The sequence below is a fragment of the Adiantum capillus-veneris genome, chromosome 23 (assembly GCF_014529385.1).
Source record: "Adiantum capillus-veneris isolate H3 chromosome 23, ASM1452938v2, whole genome shotgun sequence".
NCBI lineage: Eukaryota > Viridiplantae > Streptophyta > Polypodiopsida > Polypodiales > Pteridaceae > Adiantum > Adiantum capillus-veneris.
In genome coordinates this window covers 6122383-6140847 of record NC_140953.1, presented here as the reverse complement: position 1 = coordinate 6140847, position 18465 = coordinate 6122383, and positions in this window count along the sequence as shown.

Here is an 18465-nt window from a genome sequence, read left to right as displayed (position 1 = left end):
GAGAGAGAGAGAGAGAGAGAGAGAGAGAGAGAGAGAGAGAGAGAGAGAGAGAGAGAGAGAGAGAGAGAGAGAGAGAAATAGGCCGCCTGCGGGCTGTGTACAGTGCGAGAGAGTGAGGGAGATGGGGTGAGGTGGTGAGGGGGTGAGGGAGGGAGAGGGTGAGGTGTGTGTGTGTGTGTGTGTGTGTGTGTGTGTGTGTGTGTGTGTGTGTGTGTGTGTGTGTGTGTGTGTGTGTGTGTGTGTGTGTGTGTGTGTGTGTGTAAGAGAGAGAGAGATCTCCTTAACTGCGTGCCTTCACAGGCTGGAGCCGTGAGCGGCTGAGAGAGAGAGAGAGAGAGAGAGAGAGAGAGAGAGAGAATATTATCCCCCTGTTTTGCATGGTAGCTCAAGGACGAGAGGAGGGGAGAGATTGATAAGGCTGGCCAATCGAAGAGGGGGGGGGGGCATGTGACGAGGCCATGCCAGTAAAAGCCAGGGCCGTGAGGCTGACCAGGCATTGCCGAGCCTTCCAACGGTGTCGCCAAGGCTCCGGCAAAGGAAAAATAACCATTTTTTTTCCGAAAATCGGCTATCACTGTTATTGTCCCAAAAATGGGTTAGTCATTGGCATCGTTTGTTAATCACCCTTTTTGGTGATTTCTCTCCAAAAAGGTTTCAATAGTTTGCTACTTGCTTTAGAGAGCCAAGGGGATTAGGTGTAATGGAGGTTTGGAAATATTTGTCTATCTCTACCCACTATAGTGCCTCCGTTGCTCTGTTACACTTATGTACTAGATCGCTCGTTGTGCCACCTAGTCTCAAGCTAGACCACTGAGGGGCTAGAAGTTTGTCATGAACCTCTGTCCTTTCCACTAGCCATCTTTAGAAAAGAGATTCGCCTTGTCCTTCATATCCTTTGTCATAACAACCCATTCCTTGTCTTGCTTTGCAATTTAGACCACAAATTTGGCACCTTGGGCCTCTACAAGAACAAAAAGGTTGGTATCCCGATGCCACCTTGATCCACTGACCTAGCAATCGACTCCCAAATTGTGGCATGGAGTCTTTGGTGTTATTTTTCCATAAGGATGTCTTCACCAGCTTCAAGAACTCTTTCCCCGTCCAGTTTGACATATATGTTTTTTGGTTGTGGTCTCTGTATCGGGTTAGAACTCCCTTTAAAAGCTCCAAATTGTTTGAACATTATGATCTCTGATCTATGTAGCGGCTTAACAACACATGTTATCAATCAAGAAACTAAAAAAACATAAATTACCACTAAGCGTGACCAAGATTGTACATTGCTTAACCCCTCCCAAAACAAAGAAGAACTAGTGGAGAAGACATTAGCTTACGCATTCAACAAACAAATAACAAAGAAAACATCACAATTTTTTGGTAATCATTTTTGAAGAAGGCTCTGCAAGGCTCAACAAGAGCTTGAGGTGTCTTTATAATCTTTCTACCTAATTCAATACAAACACTCACTATTGTCAGTTTGGCAAAACAAGTGAATATTTCACGAGCCCTGCTGGATTGATGTTAGATTCATAGTGTGCCTAACACACCATATATAATCTCTATGCACAATGTGCTCAATGTTAGGTTTTGAAGAGCTTCTTATGCGTTAACTCCTCAAGGCACTGATTGTGCTCGGGGCTTTATGAACATTCTCTTTTGTGTTAGTACAACACTTCTACTCACAATTGTATGGCCAAAAAATATATATATATATTTGAAAAGGCTGAATTACTATTCTTCCAAAAGACAAGCAAGTAATCCATATAAAATGTAGCACTTCCAAAAATTTTGTTAGAGCCTTTTCTCTCACAACCTACTTCAGGGGCCACTACCACTTTCTGCTTGCCATCAACACATGTTATTAGTGCATCGTACAAATTTGGTGGAGGCTTTGGTGAAGCTTGTGCTAAAAATAGCCCATTGGCAATTTCAACAAATCTCTCTCTCTCTCTCTCTCTCTCTCTCTCTCTCTCTCTCACACACACACACACACATGCGGACGTAGCCCACATTGAGTAAACCACATATATCACATGCTCTCTCTCTCTCTCTCTCTCTCTCTCTCTCTCTCTCTCTCTCTCTCAAAAAACGCAGCCGTTTTTTGACCTAGTAGACATCAGTCCACTCTTTTGATCATAACTTCTTCATCCGAACTCCGATTTGGGTGATCTATAGCCTCAATCGAAGAGCACGAAGTCCTCTACGCATTGATGTAAAGACAGAAATTTTTAGAGTTATGGAAGGCGTTTCTGTAGCAGCATTTTCGAAGTGAACAAGTTCAACAAAATTGATTCTCATCTCCTATTTTACATACAATGTCTTCCGGCACTCGCAAGGGTTCTTCTTCTTCAACAAGGTCCACAACCATTGTGAAAAATGATCCAAAATCTCCTAAGTGTGGAGATAGCAACACAACCACCCAACCAACGACATCGGAAACCATGATCATGGCGTACTTGGTATCATTGCAAGAGACCGTAAACAAACAAGGCGAAGACTTATGAGCACTTGCAATGGAGAATGGCACACTAAGGGTACTTGTGGTTGAGAATGAGAATCTCAAGAGGACACTTGAGATGCAAACAACACGTTTGATGCAACTTGAAGAGGAAGTCAAGGAATGTAAACGCTCTCTTGTGGACTTGAATGCTTTGAAGGAGCGGATGAGCAAAGTAGAGCATGACCATGTATTGAAAGAGGAGAAATTTGACACTATGAGCCAGGATGTATGCGACATGAAAAATGTATGCACAAACAAGTCTTGGGCTGATGTATGTGGTAGCAATGTGGTTTCTAATTCCTCACTCATGCAAGCTATGGTTCAAACAAAGAATGTTGAGAATGTGGATGTGGAGGAGTTGAAGTAACGGGAGCGACGTTCCAAGAACATTGTTATTCGTGGAATTCCCGAAGGGAAGTTAGAGACACCTCCTTTTCTTGCCATTGTTATTGAAGATTTCTTCAAAACCCACTTTGGCATGTCCGGAGTTATGGTCTATGGAGCACATAGAGTGGGGAAGCAAGGAGCTCCTTGCTCGCGAGAACGGCCAATTGTATGCACCATGCCGGATGAGACCAAGCGAAAGATTATCCTTGATAATAGTTGGATCTATTTGAGGGATACAAAATGTTTTGTATGTGAAGATCGCACTATTAAGCAACAAAATATGTGTCGCAAGGCATATGAGAAAAAGAATAATAAAAACAAGGAGATCTCTCATGAAGAAAATGTGTCCAAGGAGGAGGCAAGTCTCTCAAGCAAATAGGGATGCGTGACCTATGAGATCGAGTTACAATTGAAAATATGCTTTTGGAATTGTAATGGATACCCATGGAATGCGAGGGTTGGCATTGATGAACTAACAAGCAAAGCCGATGTTGTACTTCTTGTTGAAACTTGGGAGCATGATACACAAAGGATTAACGGCTTGGAGGATTACAATGTACATTCATTGATGTGGTCAAAGAATCTCAAGCAACGAAGAGGAAAAGGAGGGTTAGCATGTATGGTTAAGAAAGGATTGGAAGATTTTGTATCAATTGTGAAAGATGACAAGTACAAACGTTATGTATGGCTGAAAATTATGACACCAAAAAGAGAACCCATTTTTGTAGCCGGTTGCTACATTCCTCATCATGATTCTCCCTTTTATGCTTGCATGGATAGAGATCAACCATTTTCTGATTTGGAAGAGGACATTGCTTATTTCAAAGGTAAAGGTGATGTTATTGTATTTGGGGATATGAATGCTCGCACAAAAACATTGCAACATGATACTCAACAATTTGATATGCCATACATTTCAAGGGAGTTGGAGGAAGTTCACTTGTATGATCGTACTTCAATGGATGAGAAAGAGCCGGATCACTATGGAAAGTTACTTTTACACATGTGTAATAGCATGGGTATGCTCATTGCCAATGGTGTATCTTTGTGGAGTGGAACCAATGGATTTACATGTAGGAGACATAATGGGGATAGTGTGATTGACTATATGCTACTCTCTGAAGCCATCATGTATCGCATAAAGAGTTTTATGTTTGGTCAATGGTCCCCGAAATCTGACCATCGCACCTTATGTATTGACCTTTCATGTGGAGAAGCAACTAAGCATGATAATCTCAGCCAAAGGAAAGAGAAGTTATCACTATGTATGGATTTCAAACGGGCACCAATGTACATTGAAATGGTTGAGCAAAAATTATGGATGACAAAGCTTCAATGTGATGCACCATTGGAAACTAAATGGGAAGCTTTCAAGAAAGCTATTTGTTCTTGTGCGGAAGAATGCTTTGCCATAAAGCATCTCCACGGTATCAACAAAGATAGATCACGCAAAAGGTGGTTTGATAAAGGATGTCAAGATGCTCGAAAGTCCTTGATAAAGCTTGATGCAACTATGGACAAAGACAACTATCAAAGTCATTTGCATACATACAAGGCATTGATTCAAAAGAAGAGAAGAAGATGGGAAGTAAAGCAACAAGAATTTCAAGTCCAAGAAAAGGCACATGCATGTGGAAGATTTTGGAGAAACTTGAGAGGCAAGCGGGTTGAGAATTTTGGTAACTTGAGTCTAGTGGATATGTACACACATTGTAGGCAATTATATGAGCAAGCAAATACTGAAAAAATGCCATTTTATGGTTCACTCCCATGTATGCCGTCTTTTTTTACTATTGAGGATGTATGCGGTGGGCTTGAAAAGTTGGCCACTCGCAAAGCGGGAGATCTTCAAGGTATCAAGCCGGAGATGATCAAATGGACGGGAGATTTTACCCATGAGTGGATGTGTGATATGTTCAACCTTGCACTTCAACATGGTATGCCTTATGATTGGAGTACTAATTGGGTTAAGCCTTTGCATAAAGGATGGGATGTAAAGAATGTAAGCAACTACCGGACTATAATGATTGGGTCTCTTATGCCAAAGTTATTTGGGTGCATAATGGAGATAAAATTGAGTGATTGGGCTGAAGAGAATGACAAGCGTGCAAAGGGACAAGCGGGTTCTCGTCGATGCCATAGCACCATTGATCATCTTGTCACTCTTCGTGTTCTCATGGAGGAAAGTCGGTTGAAAGGCAAGCGATTGTATTTTTGTTTTGTGGACTTTAAGAAAGCCTTTGATATGATTCCACGTAACAATTTGTGGAGAAGGATGGAAGAACTCCAAGTGCCAAGTAAGTTTATGCTTGCGGTTTCTGGAATCTATGAGAAGGTGATTTGTCAATTGCGCATGGGAAGAGAAATTTCAGAAATTTTTGTAAGCACTATTGGGGTTAAACAAGGATGTCCATTGTCACCAACTCTCTTTGGTCTATGCATCGATCAATTGGAACAAATGGTACTTGACTTTATGCAAGAAGAAGGCATTGAAGAGGTCACTATTTGCAATGCGGTAATCATGCTTTTGTTGTATGCGGATGATGTAGTGCTTCTAGCACACACTTTAGAAGATGCACAAAAGCTTATGGTTGTCCTTGAGAACTTTTGCTTGCATAGTGGGCTGATTGTAAATGAATCCAAAACAAAGGTTATACTTGTGAAAACCAACCATAAGGAGAAGCCATGCATTGTGTACAACAACGAGACACTTGAAGTTGTTAAGAGCTTTAAGTACCTTGGCCTTGAGGTTCCATCCAATCACAAGTGGCATGAATGTGCTATGCGTCGTTTGGAAGCGGAAAAGAGAGCATATTATGCATTTGAGAACATGTGTAATGCGGGAAACATCAAGTATTGGGTTCTCAAGAAGTATCTTTTTGATGCATTGGTGACACCGGTTCTTCTTTATGGAGTTGAAGTGTGGGGCGGGAGCATCTCAAAGTCTACTTGGAAAGAGTTTGAGAATGTCCAAAAGCGTTTTCTTACAAACTTTCTCCAAGTTAAGACACAAACACCATATATGCTCCCACTTCTTGAGTCGGGATCTCTTCCAATTGAGGTTATGGGCATGGAAAGGGTTGTGGAGTACATGATAAAGATGCGTCAAAACTCCTCACATCGACTTCCTACAATTGCATGGGAAGCAAGCAAAAAAGTTCAAAAGACGCATAAAAGCAAGATCTTGAGCACGGGATGGATGCAAGACATAAAGAAGTGGTTTGGGAGATGGGATGCATTACACTTGCTACATGATGCTTCAATTGACTCTCAAGTGAATGAAGCTTTTCTACAACGCGAATGTATTACGGCTTGGGAGAAATCCGGTCGGTCACGCTTCATACATTACACCACCTATATTGCCCCCAACTACAAAACCATGTTCTTCGCTGAGAGAGGAAACCGTACTCACACTTACATGCTCGAGCCTATTCCCTTGTCCGCGATACGCACTATCGCAGCAATTCGGCTTAGCTCCCATTTCCTTCGATGCGAGATAGGGCGTTGGGGCAATGGAGAAGAGTCAAATCGATTGTGCACATTATGCTCACTGTAAGTTCGAGAGTCTGAGTACCACACACTACTAGAGTGCTCAGCTTTTGATCACATCCGAACTTGCTTCTCTCACATTTTCAGCCATAACTTAGACCTACACACTTTCCTCTCCCAGCCAAAGTGTGGGCTCTCCATTGCGACTCTCATCACTACAATTTTGGAGCATCGAGAGTCACTCATCAGCCATACACATACTACATCACATGTAACTTTGGTCCCATAGGTCATATTTGACCTCCGAGGACGATAATAAAATCTATCTATCTATCTCTCTCTCTCTCTACTCTATAATCTCTCATGTGTGAAAATTATGTCTCTCCTTTAAGTAAACTACTCTAATATTGACTTAGGTACGCCCTATTTCCTAACAGAGCTCTTTTTCCCAACGCCTTACTCCCATGTTCTCTATTGCTCTCGCTCACTCTCTCTCTCCCCTCTCTTTTAATGACCCCCCTTTTCTCATCTCCCCCTCTCTTCTATGTAACACCCACCCACCAGTCCTTCTGCCCTCTCTCTCTTTATTTGGGATGATAAATGCCCCACCCTCACTTTGTCCTTTCCATTCTCTCTAGCACCCTTTCTCCTCCCAATGTCCCCCATGCCTCTCTCTTCTCCTCAACACCCTCTCTTTCCCTCCTCCCCCTATCGCCTCTCCAATATAACACCCCCCCCCCCCCCCCCCCCCCCCCCCACCCACCCACCCACCCCAATGCTCCCCCCCTCCTCCTCAATGCCCTCCCTCTCCTTGAACATGCATGAAAAATATCCCAATCAATGGAGTAACTAGTACTTCTTGGCCTTCAAAGACACCCTCTACATCTCTTCCCCCCTCCCCTCTCCAGAAGTGCTCCTCCTTCACCCCCCCCCCCCCCCCCCCCCCCCCCCCCCCTCCTCCCTTGCACCCTTGCCCCTCTCTCTCTAACACAACCCCCCTCTCCCCTCATACGAAAAGGACCCCCTTCTATCTCACAGCCCCTCTCCCTCCTCCCCCTCCTCTCTATGATGTCACGCCTTTCTCTTCCCCCTTCCAATGTCTCCCCTCTCTAGGGTAACCTCTCTCTCTCTCTCTCTCTCTCTCTCTCTCTCTCTCTATATATATATATATATATATATATATATATGTATATATATATATATATATATATATATATATATATATATATATATATATATACACACACACACACACACACATATATATATATACTCCCTTTATCTTCCTCTCTTGTCCCCTTCCCCCTCTCCCTCTCTAGCACACCCCCTCCTCTATAGCGTCCTCCTCTCTTTTTATATATAACGCCCCTCTCCCTCCTACCTACCCAACCCCTTCTTGCCAGTTCCCCTCTCTCCTCCCACCTCTCTCATTTGAGAACATGTGTAATGCGAGAAACATCAAGTGTTGGGTTCTCAAGAAGTACCTTTTTGACACATTGGTGACACCGGTTCTTCTTTATGGAGTTGAAGGGTGGGGTGGGAGCATCTCAAAGTCTACTTGAAAAGAGTTTGAGAATGTCCAAAGGTGTTTTCTTACAAACTTTGTCCAAGTTAAGAGACAAACACCATATATGCTCCTACTCCTTGAGTCGGGATCTCTTCCAATTGAGGTTATGGGCATGGAAAGGGTTCTGGAGTATATGATAAAGATGCATCAAAACCCCTCACATCGACTTCATACAATTGCATGGGAAGCAAGAAATAAATTTCAAAAGACGCATAAAAGCAAGATCTTGAGCACAAGATGGATGCAAGATATAAAGAAGTGGTTTGGAAGATGGGATGCATTACACTTGCTACATGATGCCTTAATTGACCCCAAGTGAATGAAGCTTTTCTAAAACTCCAATGTATTACAACTTGGGAGAAATTCGGTGGGTCATGCTTCATAGATTACACCACCAATATTACCCCCACCTACAAAACCATGTTCTTTGCTGAAAGAAGAAACCGTAACCCTTACATGCTCGAGCCTAACCCCTTGTTAGTGATACACACTAGGGTTTACGCTCCTTGACAGGATCTGAAGGTTGGCTAGGGTTAGGCTCAGGAAGCCCTAACCCGTTGGGTCTTCAGTCGCTTGACACGTCAGTAGTTTGTGACATCTCCCTATCTTGAAAGAAGAGTAATCATTCGTAATTACACTATATATGCAAAACAACTCAAGTTTGCTAAAAGATATCTGAGGGTCAATCCCGAAAGTCATTCAGTTTTCTCATTCCATATCGAAGATCTTGATATTTTAGAATAGAAAAATTAGCCATCACACCTAGACCGCACTAATCTGTAATGGGTGTCTCAATGGATGTGTCTCTTGGAGGTTCGTAGCATATAACCAAACATTTCTCAGACACCCGACGTGCATCGATCAACATACAACTAAACGCTCCCAAGAAAACATGAACACTCCTCCCAGGAAATGCCGAGACAAAGATATTTTTACATTATCAAACACCAAGTTTTTGTTCAGTACTCCTTCCGAGAGCAGATTACAAACCATTGAAACCAGCATTAAACCAGAATGAAAAAAATTCCAATCGGCACCAAGACAAGTTCAAAACGGATAACATCCAAATTGTATTCTCAAACAGATTTTGAAATAAAGTTCAAAAAGTGTCTAAATCATTGGTTTAGATCTTTGAATACTTTCTCTCTTGCACCAGACTTTTCAACAAGTTACTACTGTAAACCACATATCTTTAATAGCCCAGAATTTAGTATTTTCCTAGATCACAATTTATATCATTTACTACTATGAGCTACCGAGCATAATTCAATAACATTTGAACCATCAATTTTAATTTTTACTTTTAGGTAGTGCCCTTGTCTACTATAGACGACCTTGTTCATCAAAGGTTCAATGCGGGCAACTTCAGCCCCTACCCTCGAGCCCAAGCTCACTATACGGAGCTACACATTATGATGGCGCCAACTAACCTCTTCTCATGCCGGCCCATCCGTTAGTGCAACTATGTGATACTTTAATTGGTGTCCCCTCTGATTCTACTGATACATGGTTTCTCGATAGTGATGCCACCCATCATATGACTTATCACCTAGAATGGCTCAAGAATCTTAACTCTTTCCACGCCCTTGGAAGTTAGCTTGGGTGATGAGAGCACCCAACCTGCTCAAGCTTATGGTAATGTCAAGATTGCTCTGTCTGGAATCACGAAATCATTGTGTCTCAAGGCTACTATGTGTCTGGTCTCTGCAAAAATCTTATCTAGGTCACCTATCAAGGCTTGAAGATGGAATTCTCTAATCTTTCTACCAAATTCAAGTTCGTGATCCTAGTGGACAGATTTTCACACTCACTTGGCCTCGGCAAGAACAACTCTACCCCCTTGGAAACTCTTCCTATGTTTTTGCTACTCTGTGCAAGAAGAAACTCTCAACTGGCACTACAGGGCTTGCCCTATTTCTCAGCATACTCTCCATCAAATGACAAATCACCAATTAGCTCTCGGTCTTTGTAAATAGCTGACACTCAATACCCTATGTGAAGGTTGCCTACTTGATAAAGCTACTCAGAAACCCTTTCTTAACTCTTCCACTCGCACTTCACATCCCCTAGCTCTTGTTCACTCAGATCTTTTTGGTCCTCTTTCTGTCCAATCTCTCACAGATCATAAGTATTTCTTACATTTATCAATGATTATTCTTACTAACTTGAAAAGTCTTTCCGAATGGCCCAATTTTAAAATAAAGTTACCACCAACTTATGGGACCTTGTTTGATACGGCCTAAGGGCATTAAAATCAAGATAAAACACACACACACACACACACAAAATTCTTATGTAAAAACTTGATGATGTGTCAGTTGTATGGACGCCCACGATTCATGTTGATGATGAGACACATTGTACAGACAACCCTTTTGTGCAAGCTTTGGGAACTGGATGCTTTTAAAACTTGACGCTTTTCATGAACTACTTTTGAATAGGCCCATGGCCTTTAAGTATGTGCCATAAACTCATTCTTTGGCATGCTACTGCATGGATGGGTAGAGGATGGAGTACTGCCGTTGTACTGTTTTGAAGCAATATAAAGAAATACCGAAAGGGGTACCAGGATTTGGGGCCAGTGCTCTCCTGGGTGGAACTCCGCCACTCCCCGTCTCATGTGTCTTGTGAAGGAGCGCTAGCAGTAGGAAAATGGGTAGCACTGGTGTTTTCTGTAGATGAACGAGAGAGAGAGAGAGAGAGAGAGAGAGAGAGAGAGAGAGAGAGAGAGAGAGAGAGAGAACGAAGGTAGAGTAGTGTGTTCCAATTATCACACACATTATTTTTTGATGTTATATGGATACAAATATGAGGGTCACTTTAGCTGACCCTAGGGGTGGTTCACACCCAAAGAATAATAAAATATATACAAGGGTGGCCAGAGGGCCTTTAGACCCAACAACCTCCCACTTAAAGGCCCGATGTGGTACCTTTAAGTAACTCCCACTAAGTGTAAGCAATGATGATGTTGTGTCTTAGCAAGACACTTAGTGAGAACATCTTCAGGATTATCTTGTGTTTTGACCTTTGTCAAAGTGACAAGGCCATCATCCAGTACCTGGCATATAAAATGGTACCGCACATCAATGTGTTTGTTACGAGCATAGAACATGGCATTCTTGGCAAGGCATACAACACTCTGACTATCACAACCAAGCACGGGAGCATGAGCCGGAAGACCAAACATCCTCACAAGACGGCCAAGACAAATGGCTTCTTTTGAAGCCTCTGTGACTGAAATATATTCAGCCTCTATAGTGCTCAATGCAACAATCTTTTGCAATCTTGAACACCAAGAAATAGCTCCACCAGCCAATGTAAAGACATAACCACTCGTAGATTTTTGAGTGTCAAGATCACCTACCATGTACAAATCACAAAATTCCCGCACAGATAATGTACCTTTTCCATAACATATGCACATGTCCTGTGTACCTTTCAAGTATCTAGAAATGCTTTTCACTGCCTCCCAATGTGGTTTGCCAGAGTTATACATAAACTTGCTAACAACTCCCACTGCATAAGCAATATCCGATCGTGTAGCAACCATGGCATACATCAAAGACCCACAAGTTGATGCATAAGGAGCATGGACATCTTTTGGGCAATCATGCTTGCTAAGCTTTATGTGTGGAGGTAACAAGAGGCTTAGCATCAGCCATATTAAATCTCTCAAGCACCTTATTGATGTACTTGTCTTGAGAAAGGAATAAAAGACGCTTCTTTTTATCCCTTGCAATGCGCATACCCAAAATATGTTCAGTTGCACCCGAATCTTTTATAGAGAAAACTGAATTTAACTCCTTTTTCAAAGCATTCAAATTTTCCTTATGCTTTCCTGCAATCAACATATCCACATATAGGACTAGCACAATAAGACTACCATCAGGAGCCTTTTTAGTGTAAAGACAGTAATTTGCATGACTGCATTTGAACCCATGGTTGAGCATAAAAGTATCAAAGTGTTTGTACCATTGCCTAGGGGCTTATTTCAGCCCATACAAGCTGCATTTCAGTTTGCATACCAAATGCTCTTTCCCTAGAATGACAAAGCCCTCACGCTGCAGCATGTGGAGCTCCTCATCCAATTCACCATGTAAAAAAGCAGTAATTACATCCATTTGATCTAAACTCCAAATCTAAGAGATCACATAAAACAAACAAAACCTGGAGCGTAGTCATCTTCACCACAAGTGAAAAGATCTCTTGTAAGTCTATGCCTTCCTTATGTGCATAACCCTTAGCAATCAAACGTGCTTTGTACTTGGGTTTATCATCAACACATTTGACCTTATAAACCCACTTGTTAGGAATAGCCTTCCTACCTTTGGGCAAAGGCACAAGCTCCCATGTATTGTTTGCATACAGTGACTGCATCTCAGATTTCATAGAAAGCTCCCACTTACTTTTGTCTTCACAAGACTGGGCCTCTTTGTATGTAAGAGGCTCGCCTTCATCTATCAACAAAATGCAATCCATACATGGTTGAAACCTCTATGGTTGCCCTTTCTAACATGTGTAGACCTTCTCATCCAGTGATCTGCATCAACTGGTAATGGGTCTACATCGTTTGGAATGTGCACACCATCAATTGGCGACAGCCATTTCAGCATTACCTCGCTGCTATAATTCATTTTCAGCATGTTGTTCATGTAGTATAATCCCATTTTGTGCATCTATTTGTTGTCCATTGTCTTCGGCAATTGCACAATAGATTGCTGCTCATTTTCAGCATCAAAATGAGTCAAATTTTCAGTCAAAGGTGGCTTTATGGCTGGCTAATTTTGCTAAAATTTGACCTTCTTTTTGTCATGTCTACATGTGTAGCATTTTTCAGCAATTTAACCTCATTGAAAACTACATCTCAGCTGCGTATTATCTTCTTGTCCGTCCTAATAGCTTTTAAGCACTTTTGTGTGGTCACAAATACATGAAACTTTTTGAATGAGTCAAGTACATCACTTTTACTTTTTAGTACATACACCCATGTCTTTTTACTGTGATCGTCAATGAAAGACACAAAGTACTGTGCATCTCCATGTGATTTCACAGGCATAGTGCAAACATCAGATGTACTAAATCAAGAACACGCAATTCGCGAGCGACACCAGAGGAATAAGAGAACTTCGCTTACTTTTCATAGATACAATCATTACAAAAATCAAGGCCAGGGACTTTTACATCAAATTTTCCCAAAGAGGAGAGAACATCAAGCCCTTTTTCACTCATATGGCCAAGACTTTTGTGCCAAATCTCCTTGTGAGAATGAACTTCAGCCACATCCAAAAACCTTCCAAGTAATGTCTTGCAATGTAAATAATAAAGAGTTCCCTTCTTGCTTACCTTTACAATCAACAGAGAGCCTTTAAGCACTTTCCAAGAACCACCACCAAACATAGTGTGATAACCCTTCACATCTAGCTGTCCAATCGAAATTTGACTTTTCTTGATGCCAGTTACATACCTAACATCATGCAAAATCAGCTCTTGACCATTTTCAAGCTCCAAGTGTATAGTGACAATTATTGTCCAAGTAAAGTTTACCCAAACTACCTATAGTGTATGAAGCAAAAGACTCCAAAGATGGAGTAACATGAAACGAGGCACCACTTCTACTATCCATGATTGTGACAAGCCATCTTGGGCTGAAAGTAATGCATCAATTACCTTTGGTTTTGTGATATACATATCACTAGCCATTGCCACACTATCATCATGAAGACATTAGTCAACGACAAGTGCATCATCCGTATCAACAATTTCTTCAATGACAACACTCGAATCAACATCTTCCTTTGCAACTTCCTTGGAAGAAGAGCCATGATCATCACTTTAAGCATCATTAGAATCCTTATTCTTCTTGCCCTGCTATTTCTTTCTTTCAAATTCTTTCTTGTAGTACCTATAGTCGAGCTTTTTATGCCCTTTGCGTCCACATTGACAACATGTAACATCCTAGGACTTACCCCTGCTCTTACTCCTGTTCTTGCCTCTATTGTTTGCATTATTCTTCTTTTCAGACCTGTCTCTTGCATTATACGCCAACCCGCTACTTTCACCACCACTGGTCTTTCTTCTAACTCCTGATTGAGATTAGAACCTAGTACACCATCAAATGTCAAGGAAGCACTGTTGCTCAAAGAGACAACCAAAGCTTCCCAGATGTCAGGCAAAGTCATCAACAAGAAGATAGCCTTAAGCTTATCACCAAAAGGCTGTAAACCAGAGTCTTGCAATTGACTCAAGACACCTGTGAAAGCACTCAAGTGTTCAAATACAGGCTTGGACTCATCCAACTCCATGTTTACAAGCTGTCGCATAAGATGCACTTGATTCACAGGAGTTGTGTTCTCATACGTGTCTGTCAATTTCTTCCAGATAGCATAAGCAGTCTCAAGATGCTTAATGTCCGTGAACAGATCATCAGACACTGCCATCTTTATGTCAGAAATTGTTTTCTTGTTAAGTCTAGCCCAATCTTCATCTGACAAAGCTACATGTTTCACTTCCCATCAAATGGTGGAAGACAAAACGAGGACCAAAAGTGCATCATCGCAATCTTTCAGGAGTAGGATTCCCTGCATTCTATCTTTCCACAAGTCAAATACAAAGCTATCAAACCTTTTTATTTCAAGGAGATACTTTGAATCACTGCTTGTGGACGTATTAGAGGCCATTTTAGTGCAAAAAGACTAAAACAATTAACTGCTGTATTTTTATGACAACATGCTGAAAACTGAGATTTTAGCCTATTACGTGCTCAATAATCAGTGTAGAAGAGCAAGGGATGGTAATACTTTGTTACTGGCACTTTACCACAAGTGTGTAGCAGTAAAGAAGGATGAATTTGAGTAGTAAAAGCTGAAGTTTTAGCACACAAATAGGAAATATAATTTTTGCATAAATACTCCCACTTCAGCAATATAATCAAAAGACATATGCATCAACCTCAAATCTGTAATGGATTAAAAGCTACTACAAAATGTATTTTCAGTAACACATCAACTCAATGGCGAGCATCCCACATACATAACTGTGCACCAGATAAACTTTTCGATGCGTATAAACCTACGTTTTCATCTAATTCCTTGAGAAACTCAAGAATAAAGCTCAAAGTCTTTACTGAAACTGTCCACAAATTGCAATACATGTACGAATGTCTGCAAAGTAATGAAATTTCAGCAAAAGCCCCAAATTTTGATAGTCTAATTTTTGAAATTTTTGCAAATTTCTGCAAATTCAGCAAAAGCCCCAATTTTTCTCAACCTGTGAGTGCAATTTCCATGTGTAAAGCATCAAAATGCTGTGAAATTATTGGAATTTCAGCCACCTATAAAATCCCCCTTTTTGATGTGATTTATTTCGCCTGTTAATCCCTGTTGTTTCACGAAGCTTTGAGACTCTCAAAGCTTCCTTAAGAAGCTATGGGCTATAGTGAGAGGAGAGAGAAAACGCATATGATTGAAAATCGTAGAGGGAGAGGGTTGAAAATTGAAGAGAGAGAAAGTGTCTTTTACTGCTCCCCGGCACGTGCACGAACTGTGCTCTGATACCGCTTTGACGGAGCGCTAGAGCAGGCAGAGGGTAGCGCTGGTGTTTCCTGCAGATGAGAGAGAGAGAGAGAGAGAGAGAGAGAGAGAGAGAGAGAGAGAGAGAGAGAGAGAGAGAGAGAGAGAGAGAGAGAGAGAGAGAGAGAGAGAAAGAGAGAGAGAGAGAGAGTACGCAGGTAGGGTATTCCAATTATAACACCACATTATTTTCTGATGTTATATGGGTACAAATATGAGGGTCACTTTAAATGACCCTAGGGGTGGTTTACACCTAAAGAATAATAAATTATATACAAGGGTGTCTAGAGGGCCTTTAGACCCAACATCTTACATCTCTTTCAATTTATTTGTAAGTGCTTAAAGTGGTTCAATATGTTCTTTACCATTGGCATGTGGTGCCCTTCCGTCTTACCAAAGAGCAGACAGAGGAAGATGACGCTTTCAGATTTCACAAGAAATTTTCCTCGTGCTTTGGGGGAGGAAAATCCAAGGAAACTTACAGTTTTTGCAACAGTTTGACACCATATATGCCATGGGGAATTACTTAGAAGATCCTCGGACTTATTAGCCACTCCCATTTGTAGAGTAGAAGTAGACAAAACACCATGACCGAGAAAGAAAGAGTATTGCTCGCTATGTATTCATCATCAACATCAAGATACACATACACAAAGGCAATACAATTGCTGAATAACTAAAAAGTGCACAACAATCTCATGAACACCTATCCCTCTGGCAATAAGACTATTCGGGTAAATGCAACTACTTAGGCACTTATGTAAATATGCCCTTAAGGTTCAAAGCTTCAACCTTCGTTACACCCAAAAAGTAAGTAAAAGGTAAATACTGACATGTCAGGCACTAACACCTAGCACACTGGATGGGCAATGTTTAACAAACACTATGAGAACCCATCCCTTGATCAGAAACATCAAAATCAAAATAATCATTTGCTTCAATCTACCGCTCCTTTGCATCTTCACCTTCAACATCATGTCCTGCTAAACTCCCCAATGTACGCTCCCGTCTTCATCCCTCTGTCTTGAGGGACATAAGCCATAAAGAGCCCAATACCACTTGCAAGAGAAGGAGAAGATGAAGGAGGAGTTTGTCTCAATGAACCCCACACATCGACGCAAGCGGATTTTGATTCTGATAATTCTAAAAAATTAAGCTTTTGGCAGAGTTGGGTATCTTGAAATGTTTGCCATGGAAACCCTAGCAAATTACAACTTGAAATCTTGAAATTTTGAACATCTCTCAAGAGGTGTTTCTTCTTGAATTGATAAGCTGCGAGGCCCAATGTGATTGCTATATCTTGGGGCTACTATCACCGCCACAAAAACACAGTCTGTCCAAGCCAGTTTCAACCATTCAAGAGCTTATGGATCATGCTACGGTTGGCTACAAACTTCTGGAAGAAACCTAATTCTAATTTTTGGTGCAGGATGAAAAATCAGACGTCTATTCAAGCTCGACTAATGTCAAAAATAATTTTTTATTTTGATTTAGAATTTTTTGAATTTTATTTGATAAATTTTGGAATTCATTTGGAATGGACAGTATCTTTTTTGAACCTATCTTGGTGCCGATTTGAATTTTCTGACTCTATTTTTAACCTTGGTTTCAATGATTGATAATTTACTCCCAGGAGTACTAAAGAAAATTGATGTTTGAAAATGTTTGCTCATAACTCATGGCTGGACCCTTGTGGTTATTTGTGGGGGGATTATTGAATGATTGAGTGTTGCTTTTACTCATAGATCGGACCCTTGTGGTTATTTGCGGGGGGAGTATTGAATGATTGTGTGTTGTTTTTACTCATGGTCCAAACCCTTGTGGTTATTTGTAGGGAGAGTATTGGATGTTTGTGTTGTTGAAAAAAAATGAATACTGCACTCTAATTTGAGATTAGACAAAATATAAATAGAGACTAATGTGCACAATGAACAAGACACAAGACTTAGCTGAATGTAAAGAAGCTTGATTGCACAACATAAAAAGACTTATACCATACCACTTTATATATAGGACTAGGAGTTGATTGTGGGTAGAAACTATAGGAGGGAGATAATGTAGGGAAGGTGCATCTGAACTGGGAAAGATTCTAGGGTAGGTGAGATGATGTAGGGTGTAGCTCGTAGTGTGTGCACATATGTGCTCCTACTTATAGTTCTTATATTCCCCCTTAAGTATGAGAACATGAGAAGTAAGGACAAAAATATTCCTTTGAAGCTAAAGACAAGAAACAGAGCATTTAGCACGATGCACATAATTTTGCTTGATCAGTAGGCTTAGTGAGACAATCAGCCCGATTATCAGATATAGGAGTGTAGATTAACGAAATAAAGCCATGCTCCACTAATTCCTTCAAGGCATGATAGGTGATAGAGATGTATGGAATCTTTGATGCGAGTGGAGGGACGAAAGCGAACACAATTGTTGATTGGTTGTTACAGTAGAGAGAGATGTACAAGATACCGCCACATACTCCGCCTCTATAGAAGAGGGTGCAAGAGTGAGTTGGCATGAGCTCTCCTCCAATGCCAGTGAAGACATAGTTGGAGGTGGAATGTTGAAGAGGGTCTTGAGCAATCCAATCCACATCAACATAGCCTGCAAAGATGAGAGGTCCATCTTGCCGATGAAAAGTTAGGGAGTGATGCATAGTATGCTTGAGGTAGCACAAATTGGAGCATTGAACAGCAGCCACAATCATGCAGAACTGATTCGATCATAATCTAAAGATGATGCAGTAGTAGTAGCAAGAAGAACGCATTCGTCAAGCTGTGGAAAGGGCTAAGTTGCAAGAAGAGTTGAATGCAGTGCAACAAACCATGACAGCCATCAAGGTCATCTCCTTAGAGGCAGAATGCATCATCCTTAAAGCTAAGCTAGCTGCATTGAGTGCTACAAACTGTGCATCCTATTCAAGTACAAGAAAGGTTGATAAAGTCTGTGAAGCAGCTTGA